Genomic DNA, 15,429 nt, shown 5'->3' with positions numbered 1-15,429 from the left:
AATAGATTTTTAAGTTTTAATTATTATTAATATATAATATTTCTAAATTTAATTATTATAACACAATATTCATCTATTTAAATTCTCGTATAACACTATAAATAATTATTAAATAATAATATGCCTTATTAAAGGATTATCGTGATAGGATAAATCAAGTATTTTTATATACTCTTATTACACCTAAAAGAATTAAACTTTCACCTTCGACATCAAAAATCAACGTGCACCGTACACTAAAGTGTAGAAAGATAAGCTAAGATAAGCTAGTGGGCTCATACCCCGCATATGAAGATTACTCTTCTTTTTCTAATGCTCACTAACCCTAAAACTCTTTTATTCTCTACAACACTTGTGTTAGGAACTCTTATTTCCCTATCTTCCTCATCATGATTTGGTACTTGAATTGGTCTTGAAATTAATCTCCTATCATTCATCCCCATGATTTCAAAGACCAACAATCAACGTCACACCGAATCTGCTTTAAAATACTTTTTAGTACAAGCCATTGCAAGATCCTTACTTCTAATATCAATTATTTTACTTTATATAGGGCTGCAAACTACATATTATTTAATCATTATTTCCTTACTTTTTAAAATAGGGGCAGCTCCTCTTCACTTCTGAATGCCCGAAGTAATAGAGGTTATACTCTGAACAGACTGCATTATTTTAATAACATGGCAAAAATTAGCCCCCCTCGGCCTACTTTCCTACAGTTTAAAAGCCACAAACATAATCTACCTAACCTTAATTTTATCTTTAGTGGTGGGTTCAATCGGAAGTTTAAATCAAACATCACTACGTAAAATCATAGCATTTTCATCTTTTAATCACACTGGCTGAATACTTATAGCCCTTCTATTAAGGGACATGGCATGATTCCTCTACTTCATATTTTATGCCTTGCTTTCAATAATAGCACTCACTCTTTTCGCAATAAACAAAATATTTCAGATTAATCAAATTTTTTCTAATAAAATTATTGTAACAAGAAAATTAGCTATCTTTACCAGTCTTTTATCTTTAGGAGGTCTTCCGCCATTCTTGGGATTCTTACCTAAATGAATCATCATTTTAAAAACTGCTGAACAAATATCATTTATTATTCTCACCCTAATAGTAATAACAGCACTAATTACCCTTTTCTATTATATGCGAATTGCTTATGCTGCCTTCATTATTAATCATTATAACGAAACATGAATATCCCTAATGAAAAAAGTCAAGAAACATTAATTAAATCAATATGAATTATTATTTCATTAAGAGGCATAATCATTTTACTTTTAATTGTCAACATCCTTTAAAAAAAGATTAAGTTAATAAAACTAATGGCCTTGAAAGCTATAAATAAAAGGCAATCTTTTAGGTCTTAGTATATTAACTACTACTCCGGAATTGCAGTCCGATATCATAATTATTGATTATAAAACCTAATAAGAGGTTTATTAACCATAAATAGATTTACAATCTATCACCTAATACTTCGGCCACCCTATTTAATTTCACTTGCAACGATGATTATTTTCTACAAATCATAAAGACATTGGTACAATATACATGATCTTTGGGGCTTGAGCAGGGATAGTAGGAACATCACTAAGTCTTCTCATTCGGGCAGAACTTGGTCGACCGGGTAGCTTAATTGGTGATGACAAAATTTATATCGTAATTGTTACTGCTCATGCTTTCATTATGATTTTCTTTATAGTTATGCCAATTATAATTGAGGGCTTTGGTAATTGATTGGTGCCTTTAATACTAGGAGCACCCGATATAGCATTCCCCCGCCTAAACAACAGAAGATTCTGATTATTACCACCTTCATTAACTCTACTATTAACAGGAAGAATTGTAGAAAGTGATGCAGGAACTGGATGAACTGTGTATCCTACTCTCTCCAGAGCCATTGGTCACGCCGAACCTCTGTCGACCTTTCTATTTTCTCCCTCCATCTAGCTTGTGTATCCTCAATTCTCGGGGCCGTAAATTTTATTACAACCGTAATTAATATACGAACTCCCGGAATAACTTTAGAACGAATGCCATTATTTGTTTGATCTGTAGTAATCACTGCTGTATTACTTCTTTTATCTCTTCCCGTATTGGCGGGAGCTATTAGAATACTTCTAACTGACCGAAATCTTAATACCTCCTTCTTTGACCCTTCGGGAGGAGGAGACCTAATTTTATACCAACATATATTTTGATTCTTTGGTCATCCTGAAGTTTGCCTTTTAATTCTTCCGGGATTTGGCATAATTTCACATATTGTAACCCAAGAAAGTGGTAAAAAGGAAACTTTTGGTGTTTTAGGAATAATTTATGGAATACTAGCAATTGGGTTTCTAGGATTTATTGTCTGGGCCCATCATATATTCACTGTTGGTATAGATGTTGATACTCGCGCTTACTTTACCGCAGCCACTATATACTTTACCGCAGTATCCAGATTAATTGCCGCACTTCATGGAGCACAAATAACTTACTCGCCTTCAATCTTATGAACTTTAGGTTTCATTTTCCTATTTACTGTTGGAGGTCTCACAGGAGTCGTATTAGCAAATTCATCTTTAGATATTGTTCTCCATGACACTTATTACGTGGTAGCACATTTTCATTATGTACTATCTATGGGCGCTGTATTTGCTATCATAGCAGAACTTATTCATTGATTCCCTTTATTTAGAGGAACAACGATAAATCCTACATTACTAAAAATTCAATTCTTAGTAATATTTATAGGAGTAAACATCACATTCTTCCCTCAACAAACAACATCTTTAGAATTATTTCAGAACCTACCGCCTGCAGAACATAGTTATGCGGAACTTCCCTTATTAACAAACTTCTAAGGTGGCAGATAAGTGCATTGGGCCTAAGCCCCAAACATAAGAATAATCATCTTCTTTAGAAATGGCCATTGGTAATCAACTAGGTTTTCAAGACGCAACATCCCCAGTAATAGAACAAATAGTATTTTTTCATGATCATACAATACTCATTGTAACTATAATTACAGGCTAGTAGGCTATTTACTAGCCTCTCTTCTACCAAACACATACATTAATCGTAACTTATTACAGGGGCAAACCCTAGAGACTATTTGAACAATCCTGCCTGCTATTACACTAATCTTTATTGTCCTCCCATCCTAACGACTCCTATACTTACTAGACGATATTCATAAACCAGCAATCTCTGTTAAAACAATTGGGCATCAATGATACTGAAGCTACGAATATTCTGACTTCTCCTTAACAGAATTTGATTTTTATATAATCCCTATCAATGAAATAACCCCTAATTTATTTCGTCTACTAGATGTAGATAATCGTATTGTATTACCTATTAATATTACCGCTGCCGATGTTCTTCACTCATGAGCTATACCCGCCTTTGGTATTAAACAGATGCTACTCCAGGATGTTTAAATCAAGTAGCAGCTAATATTACACGCACAGGCTTATTCTTCGGTCAATGTTCAGAAATTTGTGGCGCAAATCACAATTTCATGCCAATCGTTGTTGAAGCCTGCCTTCATTCAGTATTTATTAACTGAATAACAAAAATAATACAAGAGCTTTCATTGGGTGGCTGAAAGTAAGCAATGGTCTCTTAAACCAAAAGATAGTAAAGTAACAATTACTCCCAATGGAAAAATTAGTTAAATTATAACGTAAGCATGTCAAGCTTAAATTACTACTCAATAGTATTTTTCTATCCCACAAATATCTCCCCTAAAATGACTCATATTATTTATTTTATTTTCTCTATGCTACCTTCTATTTGCATCTATTATATATTTTAATTCAAATACACCTCATCCTTCCTTAGATAGCACTAACATTAAGAAAACAACCATAAATTGAAAGTGATAACAAACCTTTTTTCAACCTTTGATCCCTCTTCTTTAATTATAAGCATACCATTTAACTGACTTAGAACAGTAATTGGACTTCTAATTATTCCAATCCCATTTTGATTCTTACCAGGACGACCAAACATTTTATGAAATAAAATTACCCTAACTCTTCATAACGAATTCAAAACTATTCTTGGTCCTGCTAACCATCAAAAAAGAACCTTCCTATTTATTTCTTTATTCTCCTTCATCTTGTTTAATAATTTTATAGGTCTATTCCCTTATGTATTTACCAGCTCTAGACATCTAACCTTTACATTAACCCTCGCCCTCCCCCTTTGAATAAGTTTCATAATCTACGGCTGAATCAACCACACTCAACATATATTTGCCCATCTCGTTCCTTCTGGAACTCCAGCCCCTCTCATACCATTCATAGTGTGCATTGAAATAATTAGTAACATCATTCGACCCGGAATCCTAGCTGTTCGGCTAATAGCAAACATAATTGCAGGCCATCTCCTCTTAACCTTATTAGGTAATACAGGCCCTTCCTTATCTCTTTCCATACTTTCATTACTAATAATTGGACAAGTTACCCTTCTAATATTAGAATCTGCTGTCGCAGTAATTATATCATACTTATTTGCAGTCCTAGTCACACTATATTCGAGAGAAGTTACTTATGTCAGCACCACAAAATCATCCCTACCACCTTGTTGATCAAAGCCCCTGACCACTTACTGGAGCTCTGGGAGCCTTAATTACAACCACAGGTCTCACTAAGTGATTTCACCAATATGACTCTTCTCTATTGTTCCTAGGTATACTAATTACATTATTAACTATAATTCAATGATGACGAGATGTAACTCGAGAAGGAATATATCAAGGATTACACACTATACAAGTTACATTGGGTCTTCGGTGAGGTATAATTTTATTTATTATTTCTGAAGTATTCTTTTTTGTTTCATTTTTCTGGGCCTTCTTCCATAGTAGACTAGCACAAACAGTAGAAATTGGATCTTTCTGGCCCCCAGCAGACATTGTCCCTTTCAACCCAATACATATTCCCCTACTCAATACTGCAATTCTACTGGCCTCAGGAGTTACTGTAACATGAGCTCATCACAGATTAATAGAAGGTAACCACACTCAAGCCACCCAAGGTCTAATACTCACAATCCTCCTAGGCCTATATTTTACTGCCTTACAAGCATACGAATATTATGAAGCCCCATTCACCATTGCAGATGCTGTCTATGGCTCAACATTCTTTATAGCGACAGGCTTCCACGGTCTTCACGTTATTATTGGTTCTACATTCCTAGCTACTTGTTTACTACGTCACCTTTTATCACATTTTCTCCTACACACCATTTTGGATTTGAGGCTGCTGCCTGATATTGACATTTTGTAGATGTAGTATTATTATTCCTTTATATTTCTATTTATTGATGAGGATTTTAGCCTATTTAATATATATAGTATATTTGACTTCCAATCAAAAGGATCACTTAAATGAAATAGGCAATCAATACAGTTTTAACAACTGGTCTATTAACTATTATTATTTGCTTAATCGTTATAGCTATTTCAACTCTTCTTTCCAAGAAAGTTATTAATGATCGAGAAAAAAGTTCCCCCTTTGAATGTGGATTCGATCCTAAGTCATCAGCCCGAATTCCCTTCTCTTTACGATTCTTCCTCATTGCCGTAATTTTTCTCATCTTCGATGTAGAAATTGCCCTTCTACTCCCAATAACAATTACTATCAACAACACTAATACATTATCCTGATCTCTCGTCAGATTAACATTCTTAGTAATTCCCCTAATAGGGCTTTATCATGAATGAAATCAAGGACCCCTAACATGAGCTGACTAAAATGAAACGGGATAAGAGTTAAATATAATATTTAGTTTGCATCCAAAAGGTGCTGCTGTCAACTTATCTCATAAGTAGGAAGCAAACAATTGCACTCAGTTTCGACCTGAGCCTTTGGCCTCTTGGCCCCTACTTGTTAGTTGAAGCCAAAAAGAGGCATTTCACTGTTAATGATACTATTGGGATTCTACCCCCAACTAAGGAGATGTGAGTAATCAAGAAGAAGCTGCTAACTTTTATCTTTAGCGGATTATACCGTTAACATCTCTTAATATAAAATGACTATAACCCCCTTAGTATAAATATTGCATTACCTTTTCAGGGTAAAAAAGAGAGTGCTCTTCTTAGGGAGTTTTATATAGGGAATATAATTTCTTCTTAGTATCTTCAATACTATGCTTTCAATATAAGCTACCTAAATACACAAATATAAAGAAACAAAGGAAAATTGTAAAGATTAAAAAAATAATAAATACATTTTAAATAAATTGTCTTGTGATTGTTGAATTAATATTGAACCATCCTTAAAACTACTATACATGCCCTGAGTACCAAGACATTCTCTTCACCCTTGATCAATATTATTATAATATGCACCTCCTACATATAAAGGTAATTTAATAATATAATTTGTTGATAAATAAGGTAAAAATCATATGCTTCCTATTATTGTAGAGCTAAAATAAAACTTCACACACAATAAAGACTGCCCAATAGAATAACTTGATAATAAAATATCAACCCACAAGCCTAATACACTTACAAGCAGGGCACCTATTTTTAGGCGTAAAGGTAAAACAACCCAATTAAGAGTAGGAAAAATCAATCAACTCAATGTTGCACCTCCTAAAATTGTCATCACTACTAATCCTAATATTCCCTTCATTAAAATAAATAAAAACTGTTAAATAAAACTTAAACGTACTGAGTAACATACAGTTAGGCCTGTAGAAAAAAAAATAATAAGAAAAAGCTGACTACATTAATTAAAGACAAAGAAGAAACCTCCAAAATTAAGTTCTTAGAATAAAACCCGGCTAAAAATGGTATTCCATATAAAGCCAAAATTAGCTACATTTAAAGAAGACAGAGTGAGAGGCATCTGACTTACAAGTGCTCCTATTCTACGAATATCTTGCGTGTCCCCCACACCATCAATAATTGCTTCTGCACATAAAAATGTAATGCCTTAAGTAAAGCATGCGTCAATAGATGAAAAAAGCTAATACGGGGAATCCTATAGACAAAATTATTATTATAAGACCAAGCTGACTTAAAGTAGATAAAGCAATAATTTTCTTTAAATCATATTCATAATTGGCACCGATACCAGCTATAAATATTGTCAATCCTGACAATAAAAGCAACACATCTCCCATATAAACACTCAATAAAACGTCTCTTAAATGAATTAGCAAGTAAACTCCAGCAGTCACAAGTGTAGAAGAGTGAACTAATGCTGATACTGGTGTAGGACCAGCTATTTTTGCTGGCAGTCATGCAAAAAAAGGAATTTGTGCACTTTTTGTTATTGCTGCCAAAATAATCAAACTAGAAATAATTACTATCTCATTATTATTTAAAACTCTATGCAAATAAAAGACATAATTTCAACTCCCATAATTCAATATTCAAGCAATAGCTAATAAAATTGCTACATCTCCAATACGATTAGAAAATGCAGTCAACATCCCTGCATTATAAGACCACACATTTTCATAATAGATAACTAAAGAATATGACACTAACCCTAACCCATCCCAGCCAAGTAGGATTCTAATTAAATTAGGAGAAACAATCAATAAAACTATCGAAAGAACAAATATTAATACAAGTATAATAAACCGATTAAGATACCACTCGGATCCTATATATTGTTCACTGCAATAAATTACTGTTCTAGAAATATAAAGCACAAATCTTATAAATATAAATGATATAAAATCCGAAAGAAGAGTTATAATAATTTTATTTCTATTAAAAGAAATAACTTCTCACTCAATAAATACACTATATCTATTGATTAAAAATCTCAAGCCTATTATGAATAAAAAACACTTATTCTTTTAAAAAAGCAAATCTAGTTACACAAATTGAAAAAGGTCAAACCATGGCTTAAGGGCAATTAAACCTTCTTTAGTTCCACAAACTAAAATTTTATTCTAAACTACTCAAGCAACTACAATCATAAGAATCTCGGCCCTGCAAAAAAGATTAATAAATTTAAAGGCAATCAGTGTAATATCAATAATAAATATTCTCGCACACTTCCCCCTTAACAAGAATATAAATTAGAATAAGGCATTCCATTTTGAGTATATGAATATAAATATAATCTATAGGCAGCTCTAAAAAAGAAAGTAAAGCTAAGCCTAATATACTCAATCAAGATCAACCAACAATTCTATTTAACAGACTAATTTCTCCTAATAAATTTAATGTTGGTAGTGCAGCTATATCAGCAATTCTTAATAAAAACCATCACATTCCTAAACTCGGTATAAAAGATAATATTCCTCGATTAATTAACAGTCTTCGACTTCCTAAACGTTCATAAGAAATATTTGCAAGGCAAAATAATCCTGAAGAACAGAGACCATGAGCAATTATTAATATAAGAGCACCTCTAAATCCCGATAATCCCATCGTTAGTAGGCCCATCAACACTAAGCCTATGTGAGCAACAGAAGAATAAGCAATTAAAGACTTTACATCAACTTGTCGTAAACATACTAATCTAACCGATCAAATGCCTACAACTCTAATACCAAATCAAATTAAATTTATATTTACAGCTACGTTTTCTATAAAATATATACTACGTAATAACCCATACCCTCCTGGCTTCAATAAAACTTCTGCCAAAATTTTTGAACCACTTACGGGTGCTTCAACATGTGCCTTAGGTAATCATAGATGAACCAGAAATATAGGCATTTTAATTAAAAAAGCAACAACTAAAGCAAAATATCATATATAATATGTAATTCCTAAATCTATTACACTTCTCATATTAATCATCAATAAGCTACCCTTAATAGATTCCAAATAAAAAATACCAATCAAAAGTGGTAGTGAAGCAAACAAGGTATAAAACAACAAGTATATCCCTGCTTGCACTCGTTCGGGCTGATAACCTCAACTCAAAATTAAAAATAATGTAGGAATTAAAGAACCCTCAAAAAAAATATAAACAATCTAGAAGAAGAAAATCTCAAGTAGAGTAAAATAAGTAATAATAAAACTAAACTAATAAAACTCGCTCTATAAAATGAACTTCTCAACACACCTTCTCTAATCATAATTATAAGAATAACAATTCAAATACTTAATAAAATCAATGAATATCTCAAACTATCATTCCACAAATAATAGCCTACCTCCCAAGGAACCAGTTCTATACTATTTCTTATTATAAATAAAAAACAAACTCCAATAAGACAAATCTGAACAACTCACCATAATTTAAAATTAAAGCCTAAAGGTATTAAAGACAACATAAACATTAAATATTTTAGCATCGTAACACAACTAAAGAGTTTAAATAATCGAACCCATGAGTTCGGACAATAGACACTAAAATCGACAGCCCTAAGCTACCCTCACAAACGCTAAAAGTCAGAAATAATAAACAAAAATAATTTTCAACATTCAAACTACCTAAAGAATAAGATAGAAGTAAAAAGCTTATCAACACAATGAATTCAAGTCTTAATAAAACCATCAGTAAATGCTTACGCTGAATAACAAAACAAGCTATTCCTAAAATAACTAGAAAACAAGAAAACAAAACAAATAATATTTTCATAAGCTTTTATAGTTTAATTAAAACGTTGGTCTTGTAAACCATTCATGAATAAGATTCTAAAAGCATCAAGAGAAAGTATAAACTCATCTTTAGTCCCCAAAACTAATATTTTAATAAACTACCTCTTGAAATTAAAATAACCTGAATATTACTTATAATGTTAGTAGTTTTAAGATTCATTCTAATTCAAATATCTCACGTTCTATCAATAGGACTAATGCTTATTGTTAACACTATTACCACCTGCTTAACTATTTCAACTATAAGGGAATCTTCTTGATTTTCTTATATTCTCTTCCTAGTTTTTCTAGGTGGTATATTAGTTTTATTCATTTATGTTACAAGACTAGCATCAAATGAAATATTTACTCTAACACCTAGTCTTTTCCTATTAATTTTCCTACTTCCACTCCTCTTAATTCTTATAATAATTATTGATCCTCTTATGCTCCCAAACATAACTTCACTGCCAGATCCACATCACTATACAACTAATTATCAAGAAATCGCTGGTATAACATCAATCTTAATAAATACTTTTATATTAGCAACATATCTATTTATTACATAAATTGCAGTAGTAAGGATCACATCATTATATCAAGGCCCTCTCCGGCCCTCTAAGTCATATGTCAACACCAATTCGCTTACATCACCCCCTTTTTAAAAATGCTAATAACGTCTTAGTAGATCTTCCAGCACCTATCAACATCTCATATTGATGAAACTTTGGCTCTCTTCTCGGCTTATGCTTGATTATTCAAATTGATACGGGCCTATTTCTGGCAATACATTATGTATCAAGTATTGAATTAGCCTTCAACAGAGTAATTCACATCTGTCGAGATGTAAATTTTGGGTGGCTTTTACGTACTTTGCACGCTAATGGGGCATCCTTTTTCTTCATTTGTCTTTACTTACACTTCGGTCGAGGAATATACTACGGTTCTTATCTCTATCTTCACACTTGAAGAGTAGGGGTCGCTATTCTACTACTAGTGACAGCAACTCCTTTCCTGGGTTACGTCCTACCTTGAGGTCAAATATCTTTCTGAGGGGCAACAATCATTACAAATCTACTATCAGCCATCCCCTACCAAGGAACAATATTAGTACAATGAATTTTGGGGGGGATTTGCCGTAGATAATGCTACTTTAAACCGATTCTTTGCCTTCCATTTCCTCTTACCTTTCATTGTAGCCGCTATGTCAATAGTACACCTCCTATTTCTCCACCAAACAGGATCTAACATCCCCCTCGGCCTTAACAGAAACCAAGATAAAATTCCTTTACATCCCTATTTCTCAACTAAGGACACTATTGGATTTCTAACAATAATAACAGCCCTAATATTACTTACCCTTTCAAATCCTTATATACTAGGAGATCCTGAAAATTTCACCCCGGCAAATCCCTTAGTCACACCAGTACATATTCAACCAGAATGATACTTCCTATTTGCTTATGCCATTCTTCGTTCCATTCCTAATAAACTTGGGGGAGTTATTGCCTTAGTAATGGCAATCCTAATTTTAATAATTATACCATTTTTTCATACTAAAAAAGTACGAGGTTTACAATTCTATCCTATTAACCAAATTATATTCTGAATTATAGTTAGCACAGTAATTCTTTTAACTTGAATCGCAGCTCGGCCAGTTGAAGATCCTTACATTCTAACGGGCCAAATTATCACAGTTATCTACTTCGCCTACTTCCTATTTGTGCCATATCTCTCCTCCCTATGAGATCTCCTACTAAATAAAACTTAGTTCTTTGGCTGAGAATAAGCATATGTTTTGAAAACATACAACAGAGCAAAGCTCTAAGAACTTATTATCAATTTAATACACTTAAATTAAAAGAGAAATAAAAAGAAGCTTTATGCCCCCTAAAAATAAAAGATAATTAAGAGATAAAGGCAAAAAACACTTTCAAGCAAGATATATTAATCATACTGAAATCGTGGTAACGTTCCTCGTACTCAAATAAACCCGAAAGAAATAAATACTACCCTACAAAAAAACAAAACAGAAAAAATATGATGCCCTAAAAACAAAATTCTAATTATAGCTCTTATAAACAAAATACTAGCATATTCAGCCATAAAAATAAGAGCAAATCCTCCTGCTCTATACTCAATATTAAATCCACAAACAAGTTCTGATTCGCCTTCTGCAAAATCAAAAGGAGTACGATTAGTTTCGGCTAAACTACAAGCAAATCAAACTAATGCTAAAGGAAACGTGATTAATAAAAACCATAGCTCTTCCTGATAATAACCAAAATTCAACAATCTATATCTCTCAGCTAAAAATACAAAAGACAATAAAATTAAAGCCAAACTAACCTCATAAGAAATAGTTTGTGCTACTGCTCGAAGACCTCCTAGCAAAGAATATGAAGAATTAGAAGACCAACCAGCAATTATTACAGTGTATACACCCATACTTGTGCAACATAAAAAAATAATAAACCTAAAGAAGTCAGTATAACACTTAAATAAGGAATTCTTAATCATACTAACAAAGATAAAAATAAACTAAAAACAGGAGCTTGATAATAAGGATAATAATTAGACATAGTAGGAAAAACTTGCTCCTTAGTAAATAACTTAATTGCATCCTCAAAGGGTTGAGGTAAACTACAAATGCCTACCTTATTGGGCCCTCGACGAATTTGAATATACCCTAAAACCTTCCGTTCCAATAAAGTTAAAAATGCAACCCCAATTAAAACACAAATTATCAAAATCAAATAAGATACCACACCTATAATATAATCATAATACATTATTACCTGCACTCGATTTATCCATTAGTAGATCCTAAATCTAATGCACTTATCTGCCAAAGTATTAACTCATTATTTTTATTCCCTAATAATAAATGTTATTAGTACTTGGTCCTTTCGTACTAAAGTACTATTTCTAAATAAAGGATAGAAACCGATCTGGCTCACGCCGGTCTGAACTCAGATCATGTAAGATTTCAAAGGTCGAACAGACCTATATGCCAAGCTTCTGCACCTAGATAAAATCTTAATCCAACATCGAGGTCGCAATCTCTTTTGCCGATATGAACTCTCAAAAAAATTACGTTATTATCCCTGAGGTAACTTAGTCTAACAATCATCAATAAAGGATTATAAAAACACCTAAAAGTAATTATACAAAAAAGAGTTTATTTTATCTTCTCGTCGCCTCAACGCAACAATTAAATAGCAAATTTATTCATTACCAACTACAAAAATTACTACTTAAATATAAAGATCTACAGGGTCTTATCGTCCTCTTAAATTATTTAAGCCTTTTCACTCAAAAGTGAAATTGAACGTTACGAATAAATACAGTCTTCCACTCGTCCAACGTTTCATACAATCCCACAATTAAAGGACTAATGATTATGCTACCTTCGCACGGTCAAGATACCGCGGCCGTTTAAAGCCTCACTGGGCAGGTCAGACCTTCCATTTTAACAAAAGGACATGTTTTTGATAAACAGGCGGAGGAAATCTTTGCCGAATTCCTTTAATAATTCTCTCCAATATACTAACTAACTAACTAACTCTATGGCCTATGGAACCCGGAGGTTCAGTGCCGCGTTCACAAAAGCTCTCCACTGACTTCTATCCTTAGCTAATTGCATCCAGTTTCTACTTTGTATTCCTATCTCTGCGAGATCCATCTTAATATTGTCCTCCCATCTGCTCCTAGGTCTTCCTAATGGTCCTTTTCCTATGGGTCTACCAGTCAAGACTTTGAAAGCGTTTCTACTTTCTTCCATTCTAGCTACATGACCTGCCCACCTAAGCCTCCTAGACTTGACGACCCTAACAATGTTGGGTAAACCGTATAAACTATGTAGTTCCTCGTTATGAAGCTTCCGCCATTCCCCATTCTCGTCGCCTCCAATATACTAATAACACCATTATAAATTACCTTAACTAATTTAAAGCAAAACTACAGTAATAAATTAAATGCAATAAAATATGATAAACAACTCATATCAGTTGTAAAAAATTACAAATGATGGCTACTTCTAAGCCTACATCTTTCATTTAATATAAAACCACATTATAAATAATAAAAGTAAAGAGCAAATCCCCCCTTATTATTACTCACGACAGAACTACAAAAACCCAATCTACAACAAGTTCAGCCGTTGCTAAATTAAATTCAATTCCTGCACAACCAGATATAATGGAAACCGAAAGGCATTTCACCGCTAAATAAAATTCATAAATAATATACTACCTATAATATCATAATATTTTAGCTCTTTCCATTTCGGGAAATAATTACATAATAATATTATTTAGTGTCCCTGATACAAAAGGTACAACATTTCATGTTTTCTTCCCTTCAAACAAAATTTCACTTATTTAAACATTCCCTTACGGTACTAATTAACTATAATATCAACAAATTAATTCTATACTCCATACAATAACAACAATTAAAGTTGATTCAACTAGTCTCATTATAAAATTATATATATATATATATATATATATATATATATATATATATATATATATATATATATATATATAAGTACATCCCTCAATCAAAATAATCTGAATCGCACAGAAACCTCCTCGATGTAAACGAATAGCTCAACTATCAAGCTCTATTTTGTTATTAATTCAACCTAGGCACACCTTCCGGTACACCCACTATGTTACGACTTATCTCACCTAAACCAGTGAGAGCGACGGGCGATGTGTACATATCCTAGAGCCCTACTCATAATAGCAATATAACTAATATTACATTCAAATCCACCTTCATTTAAATGATTTCATAATAAAATCCGCATAAACGTTCCATTGTAATCCATCTTCTCTTACTGATAAGCTGCACCTTGACCTGAAGTCCTAATGAATAAAGGTAAGGAAGGTTTCTAACCTCTCCTTAATACCTTCAACTACGGCGGTATACAAACTGCCAACAACAGTAAGTAAAATATATCGTGGATTGTCGATTACAGGACAGATTCCTCTGAACAGTCTAAAATACCGTCAAATCCTTTGAGTTTCAAGAATATAACTACTATTACCCAGGTATTACATTTTACATTAAAAATAATAGGGTATCTAATCCTAGCTTAACAAATAATTTCATAGCCTCAAACATAGAAATCACTATTTTAAATAATAATTTCACCTAAAAATAAAAAGACAACATCCTATGATTTAAATTTTAACTACACCTTAACCATCACTGCCTCTTCCCTTCAACCCCCTCGTCTCACCGCGGTAGCTGGCACGAATTTCGCCGGGTCTTCCTAAACCTTAACTGCTTCAAACATTAAATTAAAAACAAATAGAAGTACTGCGACCAATTATACTTCATCATCTACCTTTAAGATAAATAATATTTATTTCTTATCCGGAAGGTTACATGTACAACTAGATAAACAAGAGAAGAAAAGCCAGGATAATACTTTATCATTAATTTATAACGCTAAAATAAATAATTATTAATTATATATTTAATCCAATTGATGAAAATTAGTATTAAATAAAACCTATTACCCCCTTGTCTAGGATACAATTTTGTTTTTTTCCCCTTTAAACAAAATTGTATCCTATACAAGTATATTTATTCTTTCCTCACACATATGCTGTAAAAACTAGCATATTTTTTGATACGTTAGTCTTATTAATATACCTTTAGCCGGTATCTCAGGTTAATTAAGAGGATTTAATAGATTTTTAAGTTTTAATTATTATTAATATATAATATTTCTAAATTTAATTATTATAACACAATATTCATCTATTTAAATTCTCGTATAACACTATAAATAATTATTAAATAATAAGATGTCTTATTAAAAGATTATCGTGACAGGATAA

Source organism: Thermobia domestica, chromosome 4, assembly GCF_964235325.1.
Source record: "Thermobia domestica chromosome 4, izTheDome1.hap1.1, whole genome shotgun sequence".
Lineage (NCBI taxonomy): Eukaryota > Metazoa > Arthropoda > Insecta > Zygentoma > Lepismatidae > Thermobia > Thermobia domestica.
Note: the sequence above shows the minus strand (reverse complement) of the source record.